Genomic DNA, 23,046 nt, shown 5'->3' on the forward strand with positions numbered 1-23,046 from the left:
CTCCCGGGGCGTTGTGAGAGGCGGAGGGGGCCCGGGGAGATGCCGGCGGTGTGAGAGGGGGCAGCGAGGCAGCCGGCCCCGGGGGCTGTGAGGGGACGGCTCGCAGGGGCAGTGTGGCCCGCACGGACAGAGGAGGCGCGCGGCTGCTGTGCTCTGGGTTTCCCCCCAGCCCCGGGCCGTGCAGCGCTTGTTTCCCAGAAGTATTGGAGTCCCTTACCCGCAGGACGGGAGATTTGGGGGCCCCTGTCATGCCTGTCCGTTAGGAAAAGCGAGCTCTGAGTCAGCTGCGTGGGGAAACCCGGCGCTGCTCAGACTCATCTCACGTATTTTCCTCCTAAGCACACACCTCTGGCTCCCTGCGGAGTCCTTGCGCACGGGCTCGGAAAGCAGCGGGTAGTCTCGGTGGTGGGATCCTGAACCCTTCTCACCTGGCCTACAGCTGGTATGAATTTGTTTCTCTGTTGGTGATGCTCAGACTGTTTTTGAAGCGTGGCACCATTGTCCAGGTTTTCAAGATAAATAGGACTTCTTTGAGAAGAACAGCAGCAAGTAAAATTGAATCCTGCATCCCCTGATTTGCAATGGACATTAAAGTTTATCTGTTTAAAAGAATATTTACAGGTGGGTAATGGTCAAAGGAGCTCTCCGCATATATCTGACCATCTGAGCTGCAGTCGTACCAATTCCTGTAAGCTTACACTAATTGCTGAAGTGTGGAAAGAATGGGGAAGAAAGATGACAATGCATTTTTTTTCCTATCTTGTGAAACAATGATCTCACGGAAGATGGGATTCTGGCAGAGTACTGCCTCTCACAGCCTCATGTCCCTCAGCCAGCTAAAAGCTGTCTTGGACATTTTGAGGCAAGAGTGTTTTTTGTAATAAATGCAGAGTTTTGAGGAGAGATCATTTAAAGCTCACTGTTACTTGACTGGTATCTCATGTGTTGTCACACTGTGCAGTTACTAGAAGGTCAGTATTTACATGTTGCAAATTAATCTTTAGGTAAGTCCTCTGTTGGAGGGCACAGGGAAGACCAGCAGGATATTTCCCTGATTCCCCTCTCTTCATCACTGACTCACTTTGAGAATGCTGGCTGCGGCAGGTGAACTTTGTGATCTGAGTAAGTAGATCAAGAGGAAAGCAACCTTAAACCATAGTCAGACATCAGACTCGCTGTCGGTACTAAGCTCTGAGGTAGAAAAGGGGAGAGGGTTCTGCCCTCACGTACTACTCAGGGAGCCCTGAAAAAATTTGGGCTTTACAAGGCAGAGGCATGGGATTTGTGTTTTAGTAGGGCTAGATGTTTTTTAAAACACAGTTCACTTTTTGCTTATTCAGAACTTAAGACAACATTGTTTAATAGTCTTGATGCATAGATCTTAAACAATTCAATTCATTATTCCAGCAATGTAATGCAGAAGTTAACAGTAAGAAACAGCCTTTCATCAGTGGATATTGTTAAACTAGGCATCTGCTAGTTTTAATTTTTTCTGTAAATAAATGATTAGGGCTATGGTATTTGACCCAAGCCTGTACAGCAGTTGTAACAGCAAGAGTCTTGGTCATTTAGTAACACAAGGACAGTGGTTCAAATAATTAGTTTGCTCATGAAAAGTACTCTTTTTTCACTACCGGCTTTCAGTTAGCGTTACATGCCTCAAATATTTACATTTTGCAAAATAGAATGACACTTGAAGTTTAAAGATACTTGATCTGTGTTTCAGATTACTGCTATCCTTATTCCCCTGAATCCCTACCCTGAAGCATTTATCGCATCAGTTACTTTAAAAATGAGGAAACATCACCACATTCTACCATGTAGATACCTGACAAGTGTCCTTAGGTCACAGAGTTAATGTGTCTGAACCTGAGGGATCATTCCAGTGCTGCTTGGATTAATTTCAGTTTTAACAACAGAAGTCAAGTCCCTTGTGCTTGATTTATATTATGTTGATAGTATTTTTTCTTCTTCTATTCTTTCTTATTAATTTACTGTGGTACTTAAGAGGGACAGAGGGAATGCATGTTTTGTTGTAAGAGGTACCAGTGAAAGGTGTTGTACAAATATGCTGGCAGAGTACTGCAACAGGCTGCAGAGCTCTTCCGCATGGACACCTGCCACAGCAGGTTCAATCCCACAAAAATCTGATAATCCTTATTTATCCTGATAATCTTAACAGCAGCATTTTACCATGTTGCAAGGTTGTGGGATGAAGTACGATAGTCTGCTCTGTTGCTGGAATTTAGAAATGTGCTTTTGTATTCAAAAGTGCACGTGAAACCTGAAGCCTGAGGAGCATCTGTTTTTTACACAAACATCACTCAGGGTTGGCAGCAGAGACACAGCAACCTTGGCTGCGATACTGAGATCTCCAAGTGGAGCAGAACTCTTGGCTTTCCTGTCAGACTCCCCTCCAATCTGTGCTATTAATCAGACACTGCAATAACGCTTCTTGAGAGCTTGATATTGGTGAGTTTGTTTAACCTTGTACATGACAAGGATTACGCAGAGCTAAATATCAATGGAATGACATTAACTTGACCCTCACCTTGGAGAGGTGTCCTTGTCAGTGCACAGAGATGGCCGTGAGCTCTGGGACCAACAGAGCAGGGAAAAGTCAGGGAACAAGGGTGTGTTGTCAACTGCTCTGCCAGTTTCCTCTCTTTGGAAATATTGCTAGAGCTTACATGTTGAAGGTGAAGTAAATACTAATAAAGCTGCCATTAATTAAAATTTATTAGGGCTTTGGTGGATTAATTAAATGGTATTTAAAGGTACTAATTGTGGTGGTGTATCAACGTCATCCTACAGGGCTCAGGAGAAACTAGCATGAAGTGTCACGCAAATGCTCTTTGCCACGCTCCAGGAGAACTTCAGACTGCGATAAGTACCTTAGCAGCCAACGGGGCAACAGGGAGCCCGTCCTGAGAGAGAAAGCAGGCTCACACAGCCTGGCTGGAGAGAGACGGCAGGTACGGCGGGCAGGGGAGAAGCAATGACTGCCTGTGAATATGTAAAGGGCAGAGCAGCATGTAATAAAGAAGGAAAATGGTTTAAGCTGAGGGCATAGCATTGGTGTGAGAACAGATTTATTCATCTGTCTTTGACAGAGGTTCAGTCAGAAAGTGGGTAGCTCTCAGCTGTAACTGTGCTTTGGAGCAGTCTTTGGAGCTGGTACCTGGACACCAGGTACCAGATGGATTCAGCAGGGGAAGCTCACTCTGTCTGAAAGGCCCAATGTGATGCATTGGTAGGGGGATGGAAAAGGAGACTCAGCTACCCTGAGAGCCTCTGCTGATTTTCGAAAGCCCATTCCATTCTAATGATTTGTCCATTTCTTTACTAAATAAGTTGCAAGAGCTGGGGGGGGGAGGGGAGTGGGAGTTAAATTCCAGCAGTTTGGGAGTGGATGACAAGCCATAGAAAGTGCGTCCCATATAGAAATAGAAATGGGAAAAAAAAATCCCCTGTCACAAGGTAAAGGTGATTTCTGCAGATGTCTGAGAAGAGTTGCAGCTCAAGATGGTCTCTTTCCAGGTTACAGGTTTACCATATAGGCTCAGGTGTAAGTTACCTTCAATACTTCCCTCACATTCTCCTTGTCTCAAGCCTGTTTTGCCCAATATTCCTGGAAAAAGAACTTGATTCACAGGTTTGTAGCCTTCATTCAGCCTCACATCTGTCAGCAGTTAGCTCCTTCCATGGAATTTTAATTAATGTTATGCTTTTAAGAGAGCATTTAGATATTTCAGCAGAAAAGCAAGAGTCAAAGCCCCTCTGCACTCAGCTTGTCCAAATAAAAGTACATCACCGTACCATTAGCAACATTTAATCCCTTTTGCCCACTTCTGAAGTCAGAGCTGCACATACTCCTAATTTTTTCCCACCCAGTCAGTGTCACGAGAGGTCAAGCCAGAAAAACAATTCCCCCTCCCCAACGCACAAGCCACCATTTATATTGAGATCTAAATTTTCCAAGGGAGTGGATGAGATCCTGACATCTGGATTTAATCCAGACTCAGATTCCAGGCTTAGATCTGAGAACTTCCACCTCTGGTCCTGAGACTGGCAGTTGTTAGAGAGAACTTAGTTTACCTTTTAAGGCAAAATTCGAGGGTTGTTATAGTAGCAGCATAGTGAAAATTCTTCCCATGCTGAATTTCTTTAGCAGATTTTTCTTGTTTGGATCCAGTATCTTCTTTACATGACAGAACAGGAAATCTCATTTCTTTATAGGACCCCCTAATCGATAGCGCATTCGACCAAGCTGGAGGAGCTGCCGAACGCTGAGGCACGTGTGACCTGTTGCAGAGTGAGTGAGCAGCACCCCCGTTTCACAGACACAGGCCAGGCAAGCTTCTTACCCCATCTCATACAAACAAGCACTGAGTTGTTTTTCTCCCCCATGTAATGGATATCTAAAATTCATGAACTGCCAGTGGGCCCCCACAAGGGTGTTGGGTCAGGACTCTTTTGCCTGTCTGCCAGAGCCCAGGTGCTGCCCACTGATGCAGAGGTGTTTGGTCTCTTGGCAAAGTCCCATTACAGGGGTATGACTCAGGCTCAGTCGGGACAGCGGAAGCTGTTGCCACCCTCACAGAGGGTACCCTGCCCTTCTGCTGAAGGGCACCACTCCCACACTGGGACTGCTACGTGCTACGGTTGGTAGCCCATCTGATTGACGCATCCCCAGTGGTTTATCTTAATTCCATAATATCTCCCTGACATCCCTCCAGTTGCTTCTGATGTGGAAAATCACGCAATAGTCTTTTTTTCATCTTGCATCCTGGGGTTTGTCTTGCTTTGTGCAGCACGTGGCAGGAAATGATACAGAAATCCTTCCAGCTACTGTGGGCTTTGCCGCACTTGCAATGATTTGCATTCCCACCCCTGTTTGCTCCTCTCTCACACAGTTTTTCTCCTTCTTTTAGAAAGAACCAATAGACTCCAACCATATATTTTTAGTTGGGATTATTGCTGTGCTTCAACCTGTCATTTTTCTACCGTATCTCAGCTCTCATTTCTCCTCATTAGCTACTTGGGCAGAGATACCACCTTCTACATAGGAGCTTGAGCTCTCTACATAGTCAGCAGAGAGCAGAAGTACCTTAAAAAAAGTGAATCTGAATGCTTCCTGTATGAAGGTGTGAGAGGATGGGGAAAGGACTTAGCTCTAAAGTCAGAGCTCTCTATCACTTTCTGTAACTGGAGTTTCCAGAAAGGAATTAAGTAGATATCTAGCCTGCTCCTCTCTACATAGGAAGGACAGCTGACAGAGGAGAGAAAGAAGTGGATGTCTCTCCTTTGTCTGAATTTAAATGCTCCAGGCCCAGAGAGACACTCAAGTCGTGTTTATATAGTAAAGCATCTTTGCTATACCAGGGAGCTGTAGTGAGCTCATATCTGCATTAGTGTGGATATTGGCAAGAGTGTGGAAGTCAGAGCAGAGTCAGGATTGTACAAGTCCCTAAAAACAAGGAATTGACCCACAGCAGTGACAGTTGCTGTGCTGGAGCCTATGGGCTGTCTCTCTTAAAGCAATGTTAATGTTGGGACTTTTCTGTCAAGCAGAAGATTGATAGAAATCAAGGACATACCTTGTTCTCTCCCTCTTGCTATGTAAAAATGTACTTGTTTTGGCTAGGAGTTAATTTCCTTCATAAGAGCTTGTATGGGACTATGTTTTGGATTTGTGATGAAAATAGTGTTGATAACACAGGGATGTTTTAGTCATTGCTGAACAGTGCTTGTATGGCATCAAGGGCTTTTCTATTTCTCACACTGCCCTGCCAGCAAGTAGACTGCGGGTGCACGAGGCGGAAAGGACGACCCCAACAGATCAAAGGAATATTCCACACTGTATGACATCAAACTCAGCAGTAAAACTGCGGGAGTGGAGGTTGGCTGATGCTGCCTTTGCTTAGGGACTGGCTGGGCATCAGTCAGTTGGTGGTGAGCAATTGTTTTATTTTTCATCACTTGTTTTTCTTGGTTTTGGTGTGTTTTTTCCTCTTTGTTGTTGTTTTCTTCTTTTTTAATTATAAGCTGTCTTTATCTCAACCCACAAGTTTTCTCACTGTTACCCTTCTGATTCCTTCCCCCATCCTACTGGGGGGCAGTGAGTGAGTGACTGTGTGGAGATTAGCTGCCTACTGGGGTTAAGCCACAACAAAAAAATCATCTCTCAGACTTTTATATCTGTCCCATGGGCCTGCCAAGGCAGTAGCATATTCAAGTGCCCTAGATCCTCCCCAGTCACCTCAGACTCACTTTGACACAGTAAGTTAAATCCTTTATATAAACTGATGTAATTTTGTTTGTCAAAATGGAGATTCCCTGACTAGCCAGGTTTTTAATTAATACTATTTCCTGCAGAGGTACATGCTACCTTTCTTTCCTAGGTATAGTAATACAAATAAGATTGCATTTTCAGCCTGGAAATAAGGATAAAGGCATCCTGTGAAGTCCTAATAGTCTCTCATCTCTTTTGGGAGGGTAAAAATGATGGGATTTCAAAAGGCTGTGACCTTAAAATGTCTATTGTAGATAAAGTACACCTACAAGCAAGGCTAGTTGTTGTGGTTTGTTTTGGCAAAGGTTTATTCTCTTATGCATCTGGTGTTTTAATTTCTCCTGCAAGGATCAATATTTGAGTGAAGCAAGGAGGACAAGCATTTCAGAATAAAATACCTGGTGATGACATGAGAAGGTGGGGGAAAATCCCCCTCCTGACTTAGACCCAAGCTGGGAATTGCTGTGTGGGTGTTACTGCATGAGCGAGTACCCAGTGAGGCAACAGAACTCTTCTGTTATCTGGGTGGCTTTTCTTCTTATCCAGCTATTCCATAGCATTAGATGTTGCTGGTCTTGAGATAGTCTTAAGAGCTGTCTTGGAGAAAGCAAGCAATAAATAGAGGGAAGTGTAAAGCAGTTTTGATTCTTTATTGTTTCTGTCAATGGTAAGGGAAGCTATATAGTTAAAGAATTAGTTGTTATAGTTAAAATTAGTTGTTGCTGTTAATATTACTCGCTATAGTTGTACAGTCAGTTAGAATTAGCTCCTTGATAGAAACAGTCCGAAGGGTTGAGAGGGAAGTGGCCAGGCAGTAGAGCAGAAGGATGTCTCGCATCTAAAATGGAGATGTTCCAGACATTAAAATACCTTGGAAGTGTGGTAACGGGAGGTATGAAACATCATGGGGCCAAACCCACGCATGAGTGGGAGGAGAGTCAGTGCAACACCACAACCTGTGTGCCACAGCAGAAAGCTGGAAGGATGAGCTACAGCCTTCTTGGTGTCCAGCTCCTTCCTGTGCAAATATCTCCCACTGTACGTGTTGGTGCATTCTGCCCGTGTAGTTTGCTGTGCTGTTTTGCAATAGCTCTTGTTGCTTAACCTTTGACGTGCAAGATGCGTTATTCCTCCTTGTGCTCTAAAGATTATAGATAGAGGGTGGTGATAAGGTATTAAAATGAGACAAGTGTCAGCAATAGGAAAGAAGGGGCCAGTGCTGAAATATTAGGGGAGGAAATCAGCATATCATATCTTCAGAGCTGAACTTGGGAGTTGCAGACCAGAGAAACTCTGTGACATATTAAGGTTATTGCAGTATACAAAGCTTCCATTCCTTGTTTGCCTTTGTACTGAATTCTTCAAAAAGCTGGCAGGTGCTCTGTTTGTACTGTCTTTCAAACAGCTGAAGTTCCGCAAAGCTCTGGACTTTCCAGGCTTTCCAAGGCTCCTGGGCCACGCTGCCTGCCAAACAGCACAGGTGGTACCAGGAGGAGTACAAGTGAGGACCAGCCAGGACCGCTGGGATGGGAGTTTTCTTGGGGTACTGTGACCCTCCTGGCAGCCTTTTCTGCATGTAGTTTATTTGACCTGATGGTTCTGCAGCTGCTTTGAACACCATCCCAGCTGAGATCTCTGGAGCTAGAGGACTCAAAGGAGCAAGTTATCTCTGGCTTGGTGTGCTGAGCAAGCCTAGCCTTGTCAGGTGTTGGCTTGGGGCCATGAAAATGGTTGGAAAATGTGTTGCTCTTGTACCTCCAGGACACATGGTAAAGAACCTGGCGTCTCTTAACCTCTTCTTTTCAGGAATCCCTCCACTTAATCACGTGAGATGCACGTGCTTTCTCTTGGAAAGGCATTGTCCAAGCCCTGGGCAAAGACAAAAGCTCATTCCAGAAAATGTCCTAGAAAGAGATGGAAGTGCAAACATTGCATAACAAAAAAGTTGAAAGAGATCAGCTGAGAAATGAAAACCGAAATAGCAAAAATATAAACCCAAGGTTAAATAATTTTCTTCACTTACATACCTGGTTTCTCACGTTGAATTGATTGTAAGAGCAAACCAAAGGAGAGTAGAGGGTTATTGCTGGTTTTAGCATTGATCCTGTGATTGACTTGTGTGCTGTGGTTTTATGTAGAGCTCTGCTAATCTTAAGGAGCTTTTGTATACATTAGAAAATCTGGTGTCTTCAGACTTGCAAGTTGCAGCACTTTGCCCTAAAATTGACACAGCAATCACACAAGATCCTAGGTGAACTAGTGTAGTTGTGATGGTTTGGGGTTTTTTTAAGTGCTTCCAATCTTGATTTTTAAAGACCCCTAGTCTTGACAAGTCTCTGCTTCAAAGTTGAACTTGAAAAAGCAATTCAGAATTCATGTTCTCAGAAAGCTGCATCTCGTTTCCAGTGTGAAATTTGATAACATGTTAATCAAACTATAAATTCAGTGTTAAAACAGGAGACCTCCCCTGAGACACCCCCCTCTTAGCACTGATAAGGGATGATTGATCACATAAGGAGAAAGCCATGTGAGAATGTGGTATGGAGGGGCGGTGGCTCTACATGGAGAGGTAATTTGGGGTGAAGGGTAACTGATTCTCTCCAGCCATCAGCACCATCGAATTTTCAGATTAACACCCACTGCGCAAGGCTCTTGCTGGGATGCTCAAGTTTAAGCAGTGGCTGAACTGTTTCCCCAAAAGCCCTAATGACAGTTTTGTATTTCTGTTCTTTGGCACTTTGAAGTCTGCAAATACAGCACAGCTGGCATGTATTATTTCAGTGTTTAAGAAGTAGAGAGGTGGTTGGGTTGCCTCGCAACGTTTTTCCCCAGCCCATTCACTACTTAAAGGTCAATTCTTCTGCCTCTTAAGGGGTGTGCTGAGCAATCTGTGTGTCTGGGTGGGTGTGAAGTAGGCTTTTTTGCCAAGCTGCTTTTTGTGAGGCAACCATGTCTTGGAAATAGCAGTTCTGAGGAGAGATGTCATGCTGGGCAATACATGCATCGTAGGCCAGGCTCTAAGATATGAAGCAGACATTCATCCTGTCCAACCTGCAGCAGGAGTGAGACCCTGGAGTGGAGGGTGGGGTACCTGGGAGGGGGCAGCCACCACTTCAGTCACAAAACAGGAGCCAACAATTCTAAGGTGTGCAAACCCTCCAGATCTTTGTGCTATCTAGTACTGAAATCCAGAAGGATCTTCGGGGCTTGTGTAGCGCCTGGTCTTGCGCTTTGCATGGAGGAGGGAGAGAGGAGGCTGGTGCTTGGCACAGCATGCAAGTGTGCTGCTCTTCTGTGGAGGAGTGAAGGGGGCAGGCACCGGATTCCCTGGTGAGCCTTTGGGACCATGGATTGCTCCACACTGCCTGTGCTCTCTGTCCTACTGTCTCAGAAAGGTGGTAACCTTTCCTGTATTTGCTTCAGCTTTGTTCCCCAAACTGTGTGTCTCTTCCACAACAAAAACCCAGTCAAGATGTATTTACCATGAAGTTCAGTGAGATTTTGAGCAAGTAATTGAGATTTAAAGCTCCAATTACAAAAGCAAATAAACTGGAGTTGCTTCCTAAGCTAATGTTTTAATTGGAAGAAGTGATTTCAGTACAACCTTCCCAAAGTCCTTGCATTGTCTCTTGGGCTTGATAGCCAGTGACCTAGTTTTCATAGAGCGATCTCACAGTAGTGCAGTTCCTGGCCCAGCTGCACTTGAGTGAGGGAGAACAGTGCCTGTGTATGGTGATGGTGTTTACGCCTGGAGTTTGATTGCTCTGCTTTTCAAAATTTCCTTGGATAGAAGTACTGTTTTATGTTTACTTGGTAGCACTTCTCCTTGCTACTTGTTCTGGTTTAATTGTATGGATTCGTGTCTGTTTCCTGGTGTGCTGTCAGTTGTGCACGTTGCTGAGCACAGTGACTTTGGGGGTGGTAGTGAGCACAAGTGACACTTTAATAAGGGCCCCTGGAGACATGGCCTTATTACTAAGCTGCCCCTATCTCCTAGGTGTTGTCAATTTAAGGCTTATTAGTCACACATCCCTCCTTTGAAAGAACTGGTTTTAAGGCTCCTGCTCTGTGCTGAGTCCTCAGAAGCTGTGTTAGGTTTTGCTGTCTTTGCTAATGGTGGCTGCTTTTTAATTGCTCAGGTAGCAGAAGCAGGGCTTGAAAACCCAATCAACATTATCTCAGCTTATCTTCCTGTCACCAGTGGATTTATGCAGATCAAGGCACTCACAGGGATCATGTGTAGATGCAAGCCACAGCTCGCTGTAGAGGTGAGGGCAGATCGCATGCACCCAGACTGTTCTTCCAGGTGTCAGCCGTCCATGCCCTTGCCCTCAGCTGGTCTCTGCCTTCCCACTGGCAGATGGGCTTTCCTCTGTCATGGTCAGAGACAGGTCTGTCTGCCAAGTGAACAACCTGGCCCTGCCAACACATGACCCCTCCTAACTTCAGCTGCAGTGTCAAGGCCCTTTTCTCCACTGGCCTTGATGTCCCTTTGCAGCACCCCTGTCTCAGGGCCGTGGCTGCAAGCCCAGCATGTTAATTTAACCCTCTGTGCAAGCTGAGGTAGTGCACGTGGAGAAGCTGGTATTTCTCAGCTTCTCCCAGAGGAGTCGGGAGAAGTGACCCAGAATAGCACACGCCGGCACAGAGGAATGTGGGGCAGAAGAGCAGGGTTGTGGATGAATCACAGTGCAGGGAGCCAGTGCTCAGCTGTCCAGCAGGATTTGGTATGGCTCCTCTGAGCCCCATGTCTGCCTGCCCCTGGGCTGGTTTTGATCCCACCTCTCTCCTGTTTCATGGTTTATGTCAACGTGGTTTGGGCAGGGGCTAGTGAACAGGCTCTGGGCTGTCATTGCTTCCTTGGAGGAGATGGGGAGAGCCTGGTGCATCTGCTGGCTGAAAGCTTGGCAGAGAGCAGCCTGGGTAAAGCTGCTGCTGCTGCCAAATGGGATTCTGTCCCCAAACCTCTGGGGGCTAGGCTGGGGTCTGGCATTACTCCTGGCCTGCTTCTGGGCTTAATGAGCTACCTTATCTGCCATGTTCCCCACAACAGATGGGGTCTCTTCAGGATTAATTAAGGATCATAACTGTGACCTAGTTACCAGACTTGCACTATTGTTACTGGAGCTCTCTGAGCCATCAGGCTGTTTGAGAGAGCTTCTTACCCTTGCCTGCTCTGGTTACTCGTTCTATATATCCTTCTGGGACTGACTCTGAGCCCCAAGCAGGATCACGTTACATTCATTTCTCTAATAGATTCTTGCCCTACCCTTGGGTAGGTAGCTAGCTGCTTCCTGCTTGCAGTGCACCTGATGCTGGGGGGATTAGGTATGCTGGCCTACATCTTTTGCAGTGTTATCTTCTGTTTGGGAGGGGGAGGCTGAAGATGGGGAGAGGTCAGTGGCAAGATGAGAGAGGATGGTGCTGGAGACATCTTGAGACAGTCCAGTTCCGTGCTGCCATGCCTTAAACCACCTGATGCTGAATGGATATCCCAGGGTCTTTCTTGACTACTCAAATCCTTTTTATTTTCAGTTTGTACTTTATTGTAGCAAGCAAGCCTTCAGGAATGCTCCCCATAAAGGAGCAGAAATGACTAGAGCTTGGGAAGGAAACTGAGTTCAAACTCTTCTAACCCTGCTTCTTGCCTGCCAAATTTTCAGGCAGGGCACTGTTCCAGCTGGGAGCAACTCAGTCTCTTATTCCTGTTGTCTGCAGACCTGCTACAACCAGATCCTTCCTTTGGCTGGGGAGGGGCTGCACCACAGGCATGGTGGGGACTTGTTCCCTTCACATCACTCCTTCCTTCCCTTTGCTGCTTGTTTGCTGAGAGCTCGCCTTGCCCGGTGGATTGAATCTCACGCAGCTGGGCCATGGCACAGGCTCACAGCCTTGTGCACAGGGGCTGCACATGGCATGTTTACTGTTCACGTGAGAAGGGTTTGTGTTCCCGAAGCTCCCCTCTGTCCACATGGAGCTGGTCCTTAATTAGCCTGATGTTCTGCTCAGGGTCTGATCAGTTCCCCAGTGGGATCCCAGCAGCTCCTGCTGATTTCAGGCAGGAAGAGCATGAAGGAGGCTGTTGAGTGGGACCCCTGGGAAACAGCACTTCACTGCGTTTTCAGAAGCATGCACAGCGGGGGAAATGATTGGCTTTTCTCCTCTGCCTCAGAAAACATCTCTCATGTTCCAGTGACCTGCTTATTATGTAGGTCATCATCAGCTAGAAGGAAAAAACAATTTCAGAAGTAGGAGAAATCTAGTAGGGCTCCTCCACTGAGCAGCTCTTTCTGGAAAAGCAGGGAAAGTTGCCCTGAGGGAGGTAGCAGAAAGTGGGGCCTGTTTGTCTTCCACCCACCCTGGGCAGAGCAGTCAAAGAGAAGCTCTGCAGCTGGAGGGATGTGCACTACCCTGAAAGCAAGCAGATCCAGCGTGCCCCGTCATGGGCGAATGGTGTGTTAAGGTAGACCATAGGAACTTGTCTTGAGTGGTCAGGGATAGTTTGTCCTTTAATGACTTTCTTGGGCTTGGTTTTGATAATTAGGAGGTTGTTTCTGATGGTCTTACCTTGGTCATGTGTCTGCACAGCAGAGACCTGTACCATGTGTGTTGGAGGAGCAGTCTCTGCTGGGAGACTGTCCTGCCAAGGGTAAAAAGAAGACACAGAACAAGCAAATGCCTCTTGATGCCAAAAGTAAAACTGGGACCTGAACCAAAATTCATTTCAGTGTCATGCCAGGGCCGTTACCCTGGGCGGCTCTGCTTTGCTTGTAGCAGAGCTGACACCTTGTGATACCCACTGAGAAACAAGTCCTTAGCATAAACTCCTGACTAACTTAAGCAAGGGACAAACTGCTCTGTGAACAGGCTCTGTCTGACTTCTCTCACACTTGCCTAAGATGCAGTAAGTCTTAATACCCCTCACTATCCTTTTCTCTCCCAAATCCCCTAAATATCAGTTGGGCTGGAGACAGCCTGTGCCTAGGCTACTTCCTGCTTGGGGAAGTGTGTGTGTGTTTGGCCAGCCAGTGGGCAGGTAGAGAGCTGCAGCCTTTCCCTAGTGGGAGCATGAATGTGGCTCACCTCTCTACCTGCTCACTGAGGGATTTCTCTTTTTGTTCCGAATGTGTAGAATTGTGATGATTTTGAGACAACCAGGTTTGACAGGAGAAGCTGAAATCACTCACAGGCTTCACTAGTAATCAAGGTGAGACAATGAGATGTTGTTACCTTAGGAAAGGAGATTTCAGTATGCCGCGTTCTTGGCAATGAAGAGGTGTATGGGGATGAGGGTTGTGCAGCGAGCAGAGGGCTCTGCCCCGCTCTGCCTTGCTGTTGCTGAGTCCCCATCACGGCCATGACACTGCTCACTGCAGCAGGGCTGGCTGAGCAGCCCCTGGGTGGCTGCTTCTGATGTTGCTGCATTCTCTGCTAAGCCTAGTGGAGTCTCTCCAGTTGCAGGAGGTGCTTGAAGGTGTGACTGCTTTTCCCAGAACACAGGTTCTTTCAGAGCTGCTTGTTTTGGTTTAGATGTGCTCACTTCCTGCAGCCTTTGCTCTTTATGTCAGCATCTGCTGTGCTGTCTAAAGCACATACATCTGTCTGGACTGTCCTCCCTCTTTAGCATCTTGATCTTGGTGTTTTCTATTTAATAGATAAAGATCTCTCTGTGGATCCCAGTTCTTCTGTCTACCCCAAGGGTAGGCAGTCCTCCTTGTCTCATCACACCATAGTAGTCTAGAGAGAAGGCAATGCAGTAAGCAATGCAGCAATGAAATTTTGAACAGAATGGCATTTTTTCACCTACAGTAAAAAAACGTCTCCCATGCTTTGTGCACCCACATGGGCCAAAGCATTTAGAAAGCAGGCAAGCAAGCATGTATCTTAGCTGGAGGCACTGCCATGCGATCCGCTAGTGTACTGCGGACAGCTTGGAAGTCTTACTCAAGATGTAGGATCAGGGTAAATTCCTAGCACAAGATTTGAGTTAGACAGGGGACGGGTGCCCTGAGGCTGGGATTGTCACTTGGTTTGGTGGGTCCTTGCACAGAGGCTGCTGTGTGCTGCAGGCAGCAGAATGCTAGAGCTGTCATGTGCCCATGGTGAGAATGTTGAGGATAGCCTGCTGTCTTTGCTTGAAAGAAGAGTTTGATTAGGAGCTGTCTCATAAATGTGTGGTTATTGAATGAGTGGCTCTCAGTATGTATGAGCCATCTCCATGTATGTGCCAACTGCATCTGTCCTGGGCAGGCATGCAGCTGCTCTAAAGGAGAGCAGATGAGCTTTCCTCATCACAAGATTTCCTCATTAAGCTTTTCCTAAATTTCTCCTTGCATGGAGCAATTCTCCAACAATATTAAACACAGCAGCAGGGGTGACTCAAACATATCTTGTCAAGGCTGCCCTATTTTTTTTCTTTTTAGTTTTATTATAAACTGGATCCACTGTGTCACAGGGCACAGGGCTGTTCCCAGCCTGACTGATGGCAGCAAATAGCTGCCCAGGCATGGTATGTATTGTGTGCTAGCTGGGGAGAACCTCCTGTTCCCAACGTCTCCAGACTGTCTGGGGCTTGTTGCCATGAAATTGTGGAACTTAGCTGAAGGATGATTGGCCTGTGAAAAAAATAATTTAACCACTGATTAACTGAGTTTACTTATGCGTGTCTCATAGTCTTCAGAAGTTGGTGAGGCAATAAATTTATCAAGACGGAGTGTCTAACTCAAGTTCTTAAATGGGAAGCAAGGTGACCTGGTGTAATAAACAGTAATACTTTGCTGAGGGAGTAATGGGTGTTATGGTCCAGATGTAAACCCGTCTCGAGGCATTGGAGGGCATGTTGAGATGTATGCAGGCAGGCTTCTTGCACCTCTTTGGGAAGTGTCTGGTGTTGCTGTGGGTAAGAGATGAGGTTAGGCAGTCCTTGGACTTGACTTCTTGAGATGGAAGTGTTGGCAAGACTCTGCCTAGCCTGGGGTTCTGCACAGCTTTCTGTTGCAAGAGCATGTCTCATTTGCTCAACTTTGCTTAGGTCATCTCAAGATAAGTCTTGATATTGTTTAACGCAGATTTTCACCCAAACCACGGGACAACAGTTTAACGGTTATAGTAGCCTCAGATGTTGCTGAACTATTGCGGGTAGTGGAAGAGCTGTACTGGAACATGGAGGATTTTTAAACACCAGCCTGGGTCTTGAATAATAATTAGGGCTGCTAATGAGTAGCTGTCCCACCAGTTACATGTCTTGCAAGCTTCGATTGTCCTATGAATGAAACAATTTTTATTTCAATTACTTTCAAAGTAGAGGGTGCTTGAAGGAGTAAAAGACCTTGGCTAATTGTGCTGCAGTGAGCTCGTTGCAACCTGGAGCTGCTTTTTTCTGCATGGCACCTACCCTGCCAGGCCTCAGGTCCTGGCCTCCACCTCTGGGGGGGTGCAGTGGCCCCAGCCCAGCCCTGGGCTGCCCAGGGTGGGGGGAGCAGCACAGCTGGGCCCTGCTGGGCAGGAGGGAAAGGACATGGAGATGACTGTGTGCCTCTGGATGTGTGTTGAGGGAGGCAAGGAGGTGGGTGAAGTCACTGGAAGCTCAAACTGATGGTCTTAGCATGGCTCTGCTCTTCCTTCTGCAGCCTGCAAGCAGATCCTAGCAGCCTCTGTGCCTGTTCCTGCACTGCCCTCATGTTCACACAGTATTTTCAGACACTGCTGAGTAAAGCAGGCAGGATACCCTCCCTAGCAAGCTTTCATCAAGAAGAATGAGATGGCTTAATTACAACCAGAAAAAGCCTTAAGGATCACAGCCTCCAGTAAGCCACAGATACCTCTGGTTGCTGAGCCCAGTGTGGCCACTGCAGCTTGGAGTGGGACCACGCAGGGAACTGGCTTTACAGCTCTCTTGTGCTGGGTGAGATCATGTTGGGGGGGACAAGAATATAGACCAGTGTCCCAGTGTGAATCAGCCATCCATTTATATACAGCTACTGCTTCTCCAGTGGTACCAGGCAGTCCTGCAGGGTGATGGGCTACAGGGATAAAGGAATGACTCTCCTCTTGTGACAGGAGGGTTTATACTGGGTGGTTGTGGCTGTCTACTGTTTGTGAGAGAAGAACAGGACTCCATATTTGAACTATAAAGCTTCCCTACTGTCTGGGCATTCAGGCCTGAAGATCTGGTAGCTAGATCGTGACTGTTCAAGCTTTTTGGTTTGGAGGGTCAGGCTTTATCTCTGGGAACTGAGGAGATGAAGGTTACAAACAAGCATTTTCTAATTTGATGTCTTTTCACATTTGGTATTGCAATTCTCTTGCACTTTTAAAGGATTTTTGCTAGGTTACTGTGTGATTCACTGTAGCTGAACTTCATGATGGCACATGGTTGTGCTGTGGTTGTGGTTGTGCTGCCTGCCAGCAGCTTTGAATGTGGTGGCCATGCTTCAGCTCAGTGGAAAGCTCAAAGAACAGTAAAGCTTTTAAAGGTCCCTAAGGGATCTCTGAAACCACATAACTTACAATACACTGACCATGAAAGACACTGTATCAAACTGAAACTACAGTAGGCATGAGGAAAAGAAACCTCAAATATGCAGAAACTAATTATCCAAATACAAAATCGTCAGGGACCAGGTTTCCTTAAGTCTGCTGTTGATGGAGCTCCTTTCATGGCAGAGGAAATAAAGTTGCTCACAAATTAGAAACCAAGTGAATGAAAAAATTTCTGTATTGCCTGCAACTATTTGTTAGTGGTATAAGGCAGAGAAAGAGTCATAGATTCATCTAGGTTTGAAAAGACCCTGAAGATCATGCATTCCAACCATTAACTAATACTGACTGTTCTCAACTCCACCATATACCTCAGTGCTGGGTCAACCCGATTCTTAAACCCCTCCAGTGATGGGGACTCCACCCCTGCCCTGGGCAGCCCATTCCAACACCCAACAACCCCTTCTGCAAAGAAATGCTTCCTAATATCCAGTCTAACCCTTCCCTGGTGCAACTTGAGGCCATTTCCTCTTGTCCTATCGCTTATTACTTGGTTAAAGAGGCTCATCCCCCCTCTCTGCACCCTCCTGTCAGGGAGCTGTAGAGGGCGATGAAGTCTCCCCTCATCTTCCTCCTCTCCAGACTAAACACCCCCAGTTCGCTCAGCCGCTCATCAGACCTGTGCTCCAGACCCTGCACCAGCTCCGTTGCCCTTCTCTGGACACACTCGAGTCATTCAATGTCCTTTTTGTAGTGAGGGGCCCAGAACTGAATGCACAATTGAGGTGCGGCCTCACCAGTGCCGAGTGCCGGGGTAAGATCCCTTCCCTGTCCCTGCTGGCCACGCTATTGCTGATACACGCCACGATGCTATTGGCCTTCTTGGCCACCTTGGCCTTCTTGAAACTCCTCCAGTTGGCCTCAGCCCATGGCTCCAGCCTGTCCAGGTCTCTCTGCAGAGCCTCCCTACCCTCGAGCAGATCAACACTCCCACCCAACTGGGTGTCATCTGCAAACTTGCTGGGGGTGCACTCGATCCCTTCGTCTAGATCATCAATAAAGATGTTAAACAGGAGTGGCCCCAAAATGGAGCCCTGGGGGACACCACTCGTGACTGGCCACCAACTGGATTTAGCTCTGTTCACCACAACTCTTTGGGCCTGGCCATCCAGCCAGTCTTTACCCAGCAAAGCGTGTGCCCCTCCAAGCCACGAGCAGCCAGTTTCACCAGGAGCATGCTGTGGGAAACAGTATCAAACGCCTTAATAAAGGCTAAACATGAATATCTATCTAGTATCTGCTGTGCCCCATGCTAATTTAGTGTGGCTATTGGAGGGTGGGGTGGCACACGCAGCACGGTGCAGGGAAGAGGTGCTTTTGGGTGGGGATATAGTGTGAACATGCACCGCTGTGGGGCACCCTGCCAGGCCAGGGCTGCTGTTCCCTGTGAGACTGAATGCCACTGAGCTGCTGGAGCTGAAGGTGTGCTGCTGCAGGACTCTCCCTCAGGCAAGGTGCTACTCGGGGCAGGCATGGGCAGTAAGATTTGGTCTTGCATCCAGGGTTACTTCCTCTCTGGAGTTACCCTGCTGTACTCAGTCCCACTATGTGGGGTGGTATCTTTGGACAAATGAGAAGGTGATGACTTAGCCTGTGTTATAACCCCTGCCCTGGGTTTCTCCAAGCCTATCAGTTATGAGTCACTGTTTATTTACAAAATGCACGCAAACAGTATCAATATAGAGTAATTGTATTACAGACTCTGGTGTTTGGACATCAGGCTGTGTTTGTAGAGCAGAGACAGAGTAGTTGCACAATCTGTGTAAGTAGTCACCCACTCCTAAGAAAACCAGTCGGATATCTCATTTTGTCTACATGACTTATTGCTTTAGCCCAATGATTTAACTCTCTGTGGTTGCTTTTACTATGTAAGGGGGTTGATTTTCCTGCTGCAAAGGTGGTTTAGCAAGCATGAGTTTTGTATCTTCTTTCCACCTCCTCTACTGCATAAAAGCATTAGGTCAAGCTGTAAGAGCATCACATCTGCACAGCTGGATTTCACTTGGTAAGGGGAGGGGTTGTATAAAAGATATGTTTAACTTAAAACGATTTAATGAATTTACTAGTGATTTTAATGCTAAAGCCTCTTCTCTGTGGTCTAAGCCCAGAGCAACCACTGGGAGTGCTAATATCGTGAGCAGAGCAGCAACAACAGCTCAGCTCAGGGGCAGTGTTTGGGGCTGTACCACACTGAACAAGGACATTCTCCTGTGTAAGAACTTATGGTGTGGTTGGCACCTTTAGCTTATAATCGTGTGATCTGGAGGTGAGATGGTACGTCTTTCTAGCAGCAAGGAATTGTTCCCATAACTGTGCAAGTAATGTGTATAAAGCAGTTTCAGTAAAATCATACTTTTGCTGCTTGATTGAAGTTGTAAGAATGAGCAGCCCACTCCAGAGGTGTGGCAGAAAATCTGCTCTAGCATAGTCCTGAGCTAAGATAACAGACAACAGGTAGATGCAAGTAGTTGTTGGGCTATCACAAGAGAGTTGGGAGTCTTTGTTTATAATTAATGTAAAAAAGCCATTGTGGAAGATTCTCATACTCTTCTTCTTTGGGTCATTTTTATCCACGACACCAGTGATTGCAACATCAGCGTGACTAATTCCATGGATGGGATTTATCTAAGACGTCTGTTTCATCCAAGGTTAGACTGTTTGCACAGTGTGTTGTAATACTTTACAAACAAGAGGCAGAGCAGCCCTGTGCGGAGGTGTCTGTCCTCTCTGGAGATGGTGGCCCATCTTCTGCTCAGGCTCACAAGAGACAGAAGGAAGAACTAAATGCATGAGAGACTTTGAGAAACAAGCCTGTAAAATCCCACACCACCAGGAGAGGAGGCTTTGTTTTGCACAAACAAAACTGAGCCTTGAATACTTGAGTCTTGGCTGACTATATGTGACAAGCAAGTTAGACTAAACATCCATCCAGCTAGCAGCAGACACTAAGGGAAGATGCTGGTGTGTACTATGGTCCAGGCAGTCCCCTGAGCCAGAGGATACATCCCAGGACATAAAAGTGCTGGTGAACCCATGCTGCATTGATCTGTCTAACCCTTTTATGAACTTGATTGGTTTAGATCCAGAACTTGACAATGAGTTAGTTCTGTATCATTTGGAGATGAACTTCCTTCAAAGACATTAGTATTGTGTGTTAGATGTCAGCTGCACTTTCTTGCCCTCTAAACTCTAGGACAGCATATCACACTGTCGTAAAACTTGCTGGTCTTTACAGCTTACAGTTTGAAAGGCGTAAGGTTTCATTTTGGCTAAGTATCCTGTAATGTCAACAGCTTGCGTTTCTGACATCTTTTGTCATGGTATAAGTATTTATGGCAACTATGTTATGCTGGAGGGTTTTTTCCCTGAAGGTCAGGACAGTTGCAGATGAAATAGCCTACCCCTCCTCGTGCCAGTTCCTCACTGTACCTCTGCAATTTCTAATAAACGTTTGCTAATTAGAAAAATTACCCTTGGAGTAATTTGACAGAAAACCCCCAAATTGCTCAAGAAATTGACTTAACATGTGGGGTCTTTCCACTCTGCCTTTGTGGTGCACCTAGGTTTGTGATGAGGGCATTCTGCATAACTAGGAAAACAAAACACTGGATGCTCTTAGCGTGAAGTTCTCCTACCCCCTGAAATCAGGCACCAGCTCTCTTCAGGTGAATACAAAATACTGAAAGATGAAGAACAGAAATAACAGGGGTTGGAAAAAACTGGCCTGGCACCTCTGCTCTAATTGTAACAGTGTTCAGCCACTACCCACACTTGGCAGAAGTACTGTCTTCTGTGGACAAAGCACCCAGCTTGAACCAGTGCTTAGCTGTTCTCCAGTGTCTGGTTTAGTGTGGCACTTCTCTGCACAGGCAGTGCCTTTCTCATGCTGGTTCTCCAGGGAAGTCCCTCACACAGGGCAAATTTCAGTAGATCACTTTCTCATTTTGCTCTCTGCTTCTATTTGCACAGGTTAATAGTTACCATGAGCTTGAAAACTGGGCAGTAGCCACGCGACTCTTGAATTGGTATAAGTATGAATGCAGCTATGGTGGAGGCTGTGGAGCCTGCCCACATCAACTGAGGTTCTGGTTCTTCTGTGCAGTGCTGGTTATTCAAGAAACCAAGCAACCCCTGAGGAGCAGCTGAGTATTCCCCCTGTTCTCTTGGCTGCTTGAAGCACCCTGAAGGTATTTTCCATTTGGCTGTGGTAACAGGCTGTGTAGGTAAATATATACCTATTCAGTAGGCTGAGCAGGAGGGTTTGTGTGTGTCTCCCTTTAGGCTGGTCTGGATTTTGTCTCTTAGGCCTCCCCTTCCCAGATGCTTCCTTCTGTGCTTCAGTAAAGCAGGATATGGTGTCACTTTTGGTTTTGTCTTTGTAAAAATAAACAAAACAGAAGGCCGAAAGCCAGCTACTTAAAACACATTCCACTGCTGTGACTGGGAAAAAAAAATCTCTACTTCAGACATCCACTGTTTGCACTGCTCATCCTCCTGGCAGGCATTATGGGCTTTGTCTGCCTCAATTGGTTTGAGCCTAACCTTTCTGATCTTTCTATTTTTGAGATGCCTGATATGCTGTCCCTTTCTCCTATGGATCTCGGGTTCCAGCTGCTTCCCAAATCTCCAGGCATTGATAAAAAAGATCTCATAAAATGGATCAAGGTACTGTGATAGACAAGAATGCTCTTGGTCTTGATAGGGCTTGGTTTATCTTCAGGCGCATTACGAACATGGCATTGAGCTGAAAGACAGAGGTGTGTGAAGTAAACCTGACCAGGAAATGCAGGGCTGGGTGACTGTCATGGTTAAGGTGCAGTTGGCAACTAAACACCATGTGGCCACTTGCTCACTCCTCCCCCTGGGTGGTATGGGGAGGAGAAAATACGACAAAAGGCTCCTGGATCGAGAGGAGGACAGGGAGGGCTCACTCACCAGTTATGATCATGGGCAAAAGATAGAGTCAAAATGGTCAAAAATCATTAATTTAATTTGAACACAACCACCACTGCTAATTTACCAATTAAATCTGAGTAGGACAGTGAGAGATAGGACCACATCTTAAAAATGCCTTCCCACCACCCCTCCCTTCTTCCCATGGTCAGGTTTGCTCGCGAGGAGTCCTCCCCCCTGCTCCAGGGTGGGGTCCCTCTCACAGGAGACAATCCTCCACAAACTTCCCTGATGTGAACCCTCCCTGCAGGCTGCAGCTCTCCATGAACTGCTCCAGTGTGGGCCCTTTCTGCAGGGTGTGGTCCTTCAGGACTCTCTGGCTTCCCCCAGAGCCCTGGCTGTCTTTGGGCACAGCTGCCTGCTCGGGTGTGGGGCCCTCCCTGGGCAGCAGGTGAGGATCTGCTCCCCCGGTGACCCCCACGGGCTGCAGGGGTGTCTCTGCTCTGGCACAGCTCCCCTGCTCCTCCTTCACTGCCCTTGGTGGCTGCAGAGGTGTTTCTGCTCTGCTCTGTCTTGCTCAGCAGGTTCCTCCCCTCTTCAGTATGTTGTTCAGAGGTGCGATCACCGTCGCCGATTGGCTCAGCTCGGACCTGGAGCCAGGGAAGCTTCTAGAAGCTTCTCACAGGAGCCATCTCTGTAGCCCCTGCCCTGCTCCCAGCACCCCACAACACACAGACCCAGCACAGTGACTTGTGATGGGAAATAAATTCTTCTGGGAAGGCCTGAGGTGCTGCAGGGGACAGTGGCTTCTCCTACACATCAGGATGACTCAGAGCAGCACATCCCAAACTCACTGCAGCTGTAGTGCCTCTTCTTTTGACTTGTCCCTCTTCCTGTGACAACCAGCTGCTTTCCTCCCCTTTTTGCTTTCAGAGGAGTTGCTTCCTGAAGGCAGAGATGGGAGATGTGGCTGCAATCGCTGGGTCCTGGCTCCCCACCCCAAAGGGTTTGCCCTGTTGCCAGCAACTGCACATTGCTTGCTGTTCCTTGGCTTGTGTGAACACATGGTAAGCTTCACCCTTGGAGCAAGCCTAAACTGCTGCGGATCTTCTAGATACAAAGTGAAAGCCAAAAACTGAATATGGACACTTTTCAAGGATGGGAACATGATAGGAACTGGCTTCTTGGCTGAAACTGCATTTAGAGTGGGGGATTCACGTCCATTTGCAAAAGCCTGAAGCTAGATGGTGAAATATGCTCTGCTCCTCCATTTCCCAGCCCTTCATGCAGTATTAAAGCTCTAGAACAGTGTGTTGAAG

General features: G+C 46.9%; 1 protein-coding gene and 1 long non-coding RNA gene across 2 annotated transcripts in view; both read left to right on the forward strand.

The window, feature by feature from the left end:
- Nucleotides 1-50: 50 nt before the first annotated feature.
- On the forward strand, nt 51-4,353 carry LOC113484703. The gene is made up of 4 exons (XR_003399263.1): nt 51-621; nt 1,005-1,104; nt 2,815-2,975; nt 4,240-4,353. It is a non-coding gene; the product is annotated as an uncharacterized LOC113484703 (long non-coding RNA).
- A 12,645-nt stretch (nt 4,354-16,998) lies between these two features.
- Nucleotides 16,999-23,046, forward strand: part of LOC113484907 (heat shock transcription factor, Y-linked-like) — a 19,461-nt gene continuing 13,413 nt past the window's right edge. The window contains exon 1 of the mRNA XM_026857593.1: nt 16,999-17,011. The gene's annotated coding sequence lies outside the window, so the exon portion shown is untranslated. The remainder of the gene's footprint in view (nt 17,012-23,046) is intronic.

This window comes from Athene cunicularia (genome assembly GCF_003259725.1).
Source record: "Athene cunicularia isolate RWA chromosome 12 unlocalized genomic scaffold, athCun1 chr12_part1, whole genome shotgun sequence".
Classification (NCBI taxonomy): Eukaryota; Metazoa; Chordata; class Aves; order Strigiformes; family Strigidae; genus Athene; species Athene cunicularia.